Below are 7,642 nucleotides of genomic sequence, written 5' to 3'. Positions count from 1 at the left end.
CAGCTCTTGAGCCCCACTCCAGACCTAACTAATCAGAAACTCTAGGGGTGGGCTCAGCAATCTGTGTTTTAACGAGCCCTCCAGGTGATTCTGATGCACGCTTAAGTTTGAGAACCACTGCATTATAAAGCTATAACTTTTTATTCATTTATTTAGGTATAATTGACATAACCTTATATTAGTTTCAGATGTACAACATAATGATTCAAGATTTGTATATATTGCAAAATGATCCCCACTGTAAGTCTAGTTATCTGTCAGCAGACATAGTTATAAAGTTTTGTTTTCTTGTGATGAGAACTTTTTTTTTAAAGATTGGCACCTGAGCTAACAACTGTTGCCAGTCTTTTTTGTTTTTCTCCTTTCTTCTTCTCTCCAAAGTCCCCCAGTACATAGTTGTATATTCTAGTTGTGAGTGTCTCTGGTTGTGCTATGTGGGCTACTGCCTCAGCATGGCCTGATGAGTGGTGCCATGTCTGCACTCAGGATCCGAACCAGCGAAACCCCGGGCCACCAAAGCGGAGCGCGCAAACTTAACCACTCGGCCACAGGGCCGGCCCCTGATGAGAACTTTTAAGATTTACTCTTAGCAACTTTCAAATATGCAATACAGTATTGTTAACTGTAGTCACCATACTGTACATTATGTCCTCATGGCTTATTTATTTTATAACTGGAATTTCTACCTTTTAATCCCCTTCACCCATTTCACCTACCCCCCTCTCCCTGCCTCTCGCAACCACCAATCTATTCTCTGTATCTATGAGCACATTTTTTTTTTCTTAGATTCCACGTTATAAGTGAGATCATAGGGCATTTGTCTTTCCCTGTCTGACTTATTTCACTTAGCATAATGCCCTCAAAATCCGTGCATGTTGTTGCAAATGGCAAGATTTCCTTTTTTTGTGGCTGAATAATATTCTATTGTATATATATATGCACCACATTTTCTTTATCCATTCATCCACTGATGGACACTTAGGTTGTTTCCATGTCTTGGCTATTGTGAATAATGCTGCAGTGAACATGGGGGTGCAGATACATTTTCAAATTAATATTTTTGTTTTCTTTGGATAAATAGCCAGAAGTGGAATTGCCGGATCATATGGTAGTTCTATTTTTAATTTTTGGAGGAACCTCCATACTGTTTTCCATAGTGGCTGCACCAATTTACATTCCCACCCACACTGCATAAGGGTTCCCTTTCCTCTACATCCTTGTCAACACTTGTTATTTCCTGTCTTTTTGATAATAGCCATTGTAACAGGTGTGAGATGATATCTCATTGTGGTTTTGATTTGCATTTCCCTGATGATTAGTAATGTCAAGCACTTTTTCATGTACCTGTTGGCCTCTGTAGGTCTTTGGAAAAATGTCTGTTCAGAGCCTCTGCCCATTTCTTTCTCCTTTTTTTTTTTTTTTTGAGGAAGATTAGCCCCAAGCTAACATCTGCCACCAATCCTCCTCTTTTTGCTGAGGAAGATTGGCCCTGAGCTAACATCTGTACCCATTTTCCTCTGCTTTATATATGGGATGCTGCCACAGCATGGCTTGATGAGTGGTGTGTAGGTGTGTGCCCAGGATCTGAACCTGCAAACCCCAGGCTGTCAAAGCAAGAGCACGCAAACTTAATCACTATGCCACCAGGCCGGCCCTATTCTGTTCCATTGATTTGTGTCTTTTTTTATGCCAATACCATACTATTTTGATTACTATGGCTTTGTATTACAGTTTTAAATCAGGGAATGTGATGCCTCCAGCTTTGTTCTTTTTCAAGATTGCTTTTGGCTATTCGGGGTCTTTTGTGGTTCCATACAAATTTTAGGATTGTTTGTTGTATTTCTGTGAAAACGCCACTGGAATTTTGATAGGATTGCATTAAATCTGTAGATTGCTTTGGGTAGTATGGACATTTTAACAATATTAAATCTTCCAATCCATTAGCACAGAATATCTTTGCATTTATGTGTGTCTTCACTTTCTTTCCTCAGTGTTTCATAGTTTTTCAGTGTGCAGATCTTTCACCTCCTTGGTTAAAGTCATTCCTAAGTATTTTTATTCTTTTTGATGCAATTGTAAATGGGATTGTTTTCTTAATTTCTCTTTCTGATAGTTCATTATTACCATATAGAAATGCAACAGATTTTTGAATATTGATTTTGTATCTGTAACTTTACTGAATTTGTTTCTTAGTTCTAACAGTTTTTTAGTGAAGTCTTTAGGGTTTTCTATATATAATACCATGTCATCTGCAAATAGTGACAGTTTTACTACTGCTTTTCCAATTTGGATGCCTTTTCTTTCTCTTGCCTAAATGCTCTGGCTACAACTTCCAATACTATGTTGAATAAAAGTGGTGGGAGTGGACATCCTTGTCTTGTTCCTGATCTTAGAGGAAAAGCTTTAGGCTGTCACCACCGAGTATGATGTTAGCTGTGGACGTGTCATTATTATGATGTTGAGGTACATTCCCTCTATACCCACTTTACTGAGAGTTTTTATCATAAATAGATGTTGAATTTTGTCAAGTGCTTTGTCTGCATCTATTGAGATGATCATATGATTTTTATTCTTCATTTTGTTTGTGTGGTGTATCACATTGATTGATTTGTAGATGTTGAACCATCCTTGTATCCCTGGAATAAATCCCACTTGATCATGGTGTGTGATCCTTTTAATATATTGTTGAATTTGGTTTGCTCATATTTTGTTGAGGATTTTTGCATTATGTTCGTTAGGGATATTGGCCTGTAATTTTCTTGTGGCATCCATGTCTGGTTTTGGTATCAGTGTAATGTTGACCTCATAAAATGAGTTTGGAGGTATTCCCTCCTCTTCTATGTTTTGGAAGAGTTTGAGAAGGATTAGTATTAATTCTTTAAATGTTTGGTAGAATTCACTGGTGAAGCCATCTGTTTGTGGCTTTTTTTTTTGTTTGGAGGGTTTTGATTACTGATTTCAATCTCCTTACTAGTTACTGCTCTGTTCGGGCTTTCTATTTCTTCATGATTCACTCTTGGTAAGTTGCATGTTTCTAGGAATTTATTTATTTCTTCCAGGTTGTCCAATTTGTTGGTGTATAATTGTTCTAGTAGTCTCTTATGATTTTTTGTATTTCAGTGGTATCAGTTGTACCATCTCATTTCTGATTTTGAGTCCTCTTTTGATGAGTCTAGATAAAAGTGTGTCAATTTTATCTTTTCAAAGAACCAGCTCTTAGTTTCATTGATCTTTTCTATTGTCATTTTAGTCTCTGTTTCATTGATTTCTGCTCTGATCTTTATTTCTTCCTTCTACTAACTTTGAGCTTCATCTGTTGTTCTTTTTGTAGTTCCTTGAGCTGTAAAGTTGGGTTGTTTATTTGAGATCTTTTTTTTTCTTCCCCTCCCCAAAACCCCAGTACATAGTTGTATATTCTAGTTGTAAGTCCTTCTAGTTCTTCTATGTGAGCCGCTGCCAAAGCATGGCTACTGACAAATGAGTGGTGTGGTTCTGTGCCTGGGAACTGAACCTGGGCTACTGAAGCTGCATGTGCAGAACTTTAACCACTAGGCCATCAGGGCTGGTTCTTATTTCTTGATTTAGGCATCTGTTACTATGGATTTCCCTCCTAGAACTGCTTTTGCTGCAACGCATAAATTTTGGTATGATGTATTTCCATTTTCACTTGTCTTAAGGTATTTTTTTTATTTCCCCTTTTATCCCTTGGTTGTTCAGTAGCATGTTGTGTTTTTTTCTTCTTCTTCATCTTCTCCCCAAAGCCCCCCAGTACATAGTTGTATATCTAGTTGTAGGTCCTTCTGGTTGTGCTATGTGGGATGCTGCCTCAGTATGGCTTGATGAGCAGTGCCATGTCCATGCTTAGGATCCGAACCGGTGAAACCCTGGGCTGCTGGAGTGGAGTGTGCAAACTTAACCACTTGGCCACATTGCTGGCCCCCAAGCATGTTGTTTAATTTCCACATATTTGTAAATTTTCCAGTTTTCTTATTGTAATTGATTTCTAGTTTCATAACATTGTAGTCAGAAAAGATGCTTGATATGATTTCAGTTTTCTTAAATTTATTAGGACTTGTTTTGTGGCCTAGGGTATGATCTATCCTGAAGAATGTTCCATGTATACTTGAGAAGAATGATATTCTGTTGCTTTTAGATGGAATGTTCTGTATATATCTGTTAAGTCCATCTGGTGTAACATGTCATTTAAGGCTGATGTTTCCTTATTGATTGTCTGTCTGGATGATCTATTCATCAATGAAAGTTGGCTATTAAAGTCTCCTACTATTGTATTGCTGTCTGTTTCTCCCTTTAGGTCTGTTAATATTGCTTTATATATTTAGGTTCTTCTATGTTAGGTGCATAAATATTTACAAATGTTATATCCTCTTGTTGGATTGACCCTTTTATCACTATATAATACCCTTGTCTCTTATTCAGTCTTGTTTTAAAGTCTATTTTGTCTGATATAAGTATAGTTACCCCAGCTTTCTTTTGGTTTCCATTTGCATGAGATATCTTTTTCATCCCTTCACTTTCATTCTGTGTGTGTCCTTATCTGAAATGAGTCTCTTATAGATATCATATAGATGGGTCTTATTTTTTATCCATTCAGCCACTCTAGGTCTTTTGATTGGAGAATTTTGTCCATTTACATTTAACATAATTATTGATAGGTATGTACTTATTGCCTTTTTGTTAATTGTTTTCTTTTCTTTTTTTAAAGATTGGCATCTGAGCTAACAACTCTTGCTAGTCTTATTTTTTTTTTCTTTTTCACCCCAAATCCCCCCAGTACATAGTTGTATATTTTTTAGTTGTGGGTCCTTCTAGTTGTGGCATGTGGGATGCCGCCTCAGCATGCCCTAATGAGTGGTGCCATGTCTGTGCCCAGGATTCAAACTGGTGAAACCCTGGGCCGCCGAAGCAGAGTGCGTGAACTTAAGCACTTGGCCACGGGGCCGGCCCCTGTTTTCTCTTTTGTAGTTCCTCTCTTCCTTTCTTCTTGCTCTTTTACTTTGTGATTTGATGATTGTCTTTAGTGGTATGTTTACATTACTTTCTCTTTCTCTTTTGTTTATCTACCATAGGTTTTTGCTTTGTGGTTACCATGAGGCTTACATATAACAACTTTATAACAGTCTATTTTAACTTGATAACAACTTAAGTTTGAATGTATTCTAAAGCTCTACATTTTTACTACCCCCCACCATGTTTTGTTTTGTTTTGTTTTTTTGAGGAAGATTACCCCTGAGCTAACATCTGCTGCCAATCCTCCTCTTTTTGCTGAAGAAGACTGGCCCTGAGCTAACATCTGTGCCCATCTTCCTCTGCTTTATACGTGGGACACCTACCACAGCATGGCGTGCCAAGCGGTGCCATGTCCACACCTGGGACCCAAACTGGCAAACCCCAGGCCGCCAAAGTGGAATGTGTGCACTTAACTGCCATGCCACCAGGCCTGCCCCTGTTTTATGTTTTTGATGTCACATTTTACATCTTTTTATCTTGCATATCCCTTAAATAATTATTGTAGTTAGTTATTTTTACTACTTTTGTCCTGTAACCTTCATAGTAGCTTTATAAATGATTAATCTACCATTTTACATTAAATTATCCAAAATTTTACTATAATTTACCTTTACCAGTGAGATTTATACTTTCATATGTTTTCGTTTTACAAATTAACACCGTATTTTTTTTCTTCTTCTTCTCCCCAAATCCCCCCAGTACATAGTTGTATATTGTAGTTGTGGCACGTGGGACGCCGCCTCAGCATGGCCTGATGAGTGGTGCCATGTCCGCACCCAGGATCCAAACCAGTGAAACCCTGGGCGGCCGCAGTGGAGCGTGTGAACTTAACCCCTCGGCCACAGGGCTGGCCCCAACACCCTTTCTTTTCAGCTTACAAATCTCTCTTTAACATTTCTTGTAAGACTGGTTTAGTGGTGATGAACTCCTGTAGCTTCTGCTGTTCTGGAAAACTCTCTCTCTCTCCTTCAAATCTGAATCATAACTTTCCTGGGTGGAGTATTCTTGATTGGAAGTTTTTTCTTTCAGCGCCTCGAATATATCCTGCCACTCCTTTCTGGCATGCAAAGTTTCTGCTGAAAAATCTGCTTGTAGTCTTATGGGGGTTCCCTTGTACTTAACAAGTTGTTTTTTGCTTGCTGCTTTTAAGAGTCTCTCCTTATCTTTTTAACTTTTGACAATTTAATTATAATCTTTCTTGGTGTAGGTCTCTCTGGGTTCACCTTTTTGGAAATCTCCAGACGACTTGGATCTGGATATCTGTTTCCTTCCCCAGGTTAGGGAAGTTTTCAGCCATTATTTCTTCAAATAAGTTTTCTGCCCCTTTCTCTCTTCTCCTTAGCATACCCTTAGATGTGTGCCAAACTAGAAGCCTGCCCCTCAGGCCAAAGCTCCAGGACAAGCAAATAGGCCTCTCTGACAGAAAGACTAGGGGTGTGCTCCAATCTGCTCTCTGGGCACTGCCCTGGGGGTGGTAGCTGCCCAAGAACTGTCTCTCCATTTGTTAAAGTCCCATGGGACCAAGAACACAAGCTGTGGTGGCCACCAGAGCCAGCCGAGCAAGGCTGCCTAGGCGGCAGCCACAAAAACCAAGGCACCAGACACATGTAGAAGCTACTCTCTGGGAAATACTGGAGTTTGGCAGAGGGAGAGCATGAACATAGCACTCACCCTCCGAGGTCTCTCAAGAGGATTACACTGGGTCTTTACATGTGTGTTTAATTAAAAGCCTGCCCCTCAGGCTGCAAGCTATAACTATTTTTAACGCTTTTTAAAACACTATTTTAAATTGTTAAATATGCACATGTCATATGACCCAGCCCTTCCACTCCTAGGTATTTAAGCAAGAGAAAGGAAGGCATATGCCCACACAAACACCTATACACGAATGTTTACATCTACTTTACTTGTAATAGCTTAAAATTAGAATCAACCCAATTTTCATCAGTAGGTGAACAGATAACAAACCATGGTATATCTACATAATGGAATACAACTCGGTGATAAAAAGGAATAAACTATTGATATATGCAGCATGGATGAATGTCAAAATAATTATGCTGAGTGAAAGCCAGACCAAACAAACAAACAAAATCCCTATATTGTATGATTCTATCACATAAAAGTCTAGAAAATGCAAAATATAGTAACAGAAAACAGATCAGTGGTTGCTTGCAATTGGGGCTAGGGTGAGAGATGGATGAATTACAAAGGAGCATGGGGAAATTTTGATGGGGGTTGATGGATATGTTTATTATTTTTTGGTCATGGTGTCTCAAGTTTATACATATGTCAAAACTCATCAAGTTGTATATCAATTTGTATGTCAGCTATGCCTCAACAGAGCTGTAAAGAATAAAGTGTGATGGTTACCTAGGAAAGGCAGAGGGACAGGTAGGGGAGGAATACATTTTTAATGATACCCATTGGTGCTCATCATACTGTAATATAAGTTAATAAAATAAGAGGGCCAATGTGGAAGAGAAAGCAAAATGAAATTTCAAATTGCTCTCCTCCACACCAGCACTTCCTGTAGTTGGCGCCCATGGCCGCGGCCACATCTGCAGTGCTGGTCTTTGTGAAGCATCTCCTGCGTCTGGCTTAGCTGTGGCAC

The sequence above is a fragment of the Equus asinus genome, chromosome 13 (genome assembly GCF_041296235.1).
Source record: "Equus asinus isolate D_3611 breed Donkey chromosome 13, EquAss-T2T_v2, whole genome shotgun sequence".
Taxonomy (NCBI): domain Eukaryota; kingdom Metazoa; phylum Chordata; class Mammalia; order Perissodactyla; family Equidae; genus Equus; species Equus asinus.
Note: the sequence above shows the minus strand (reverse complement) of the source record.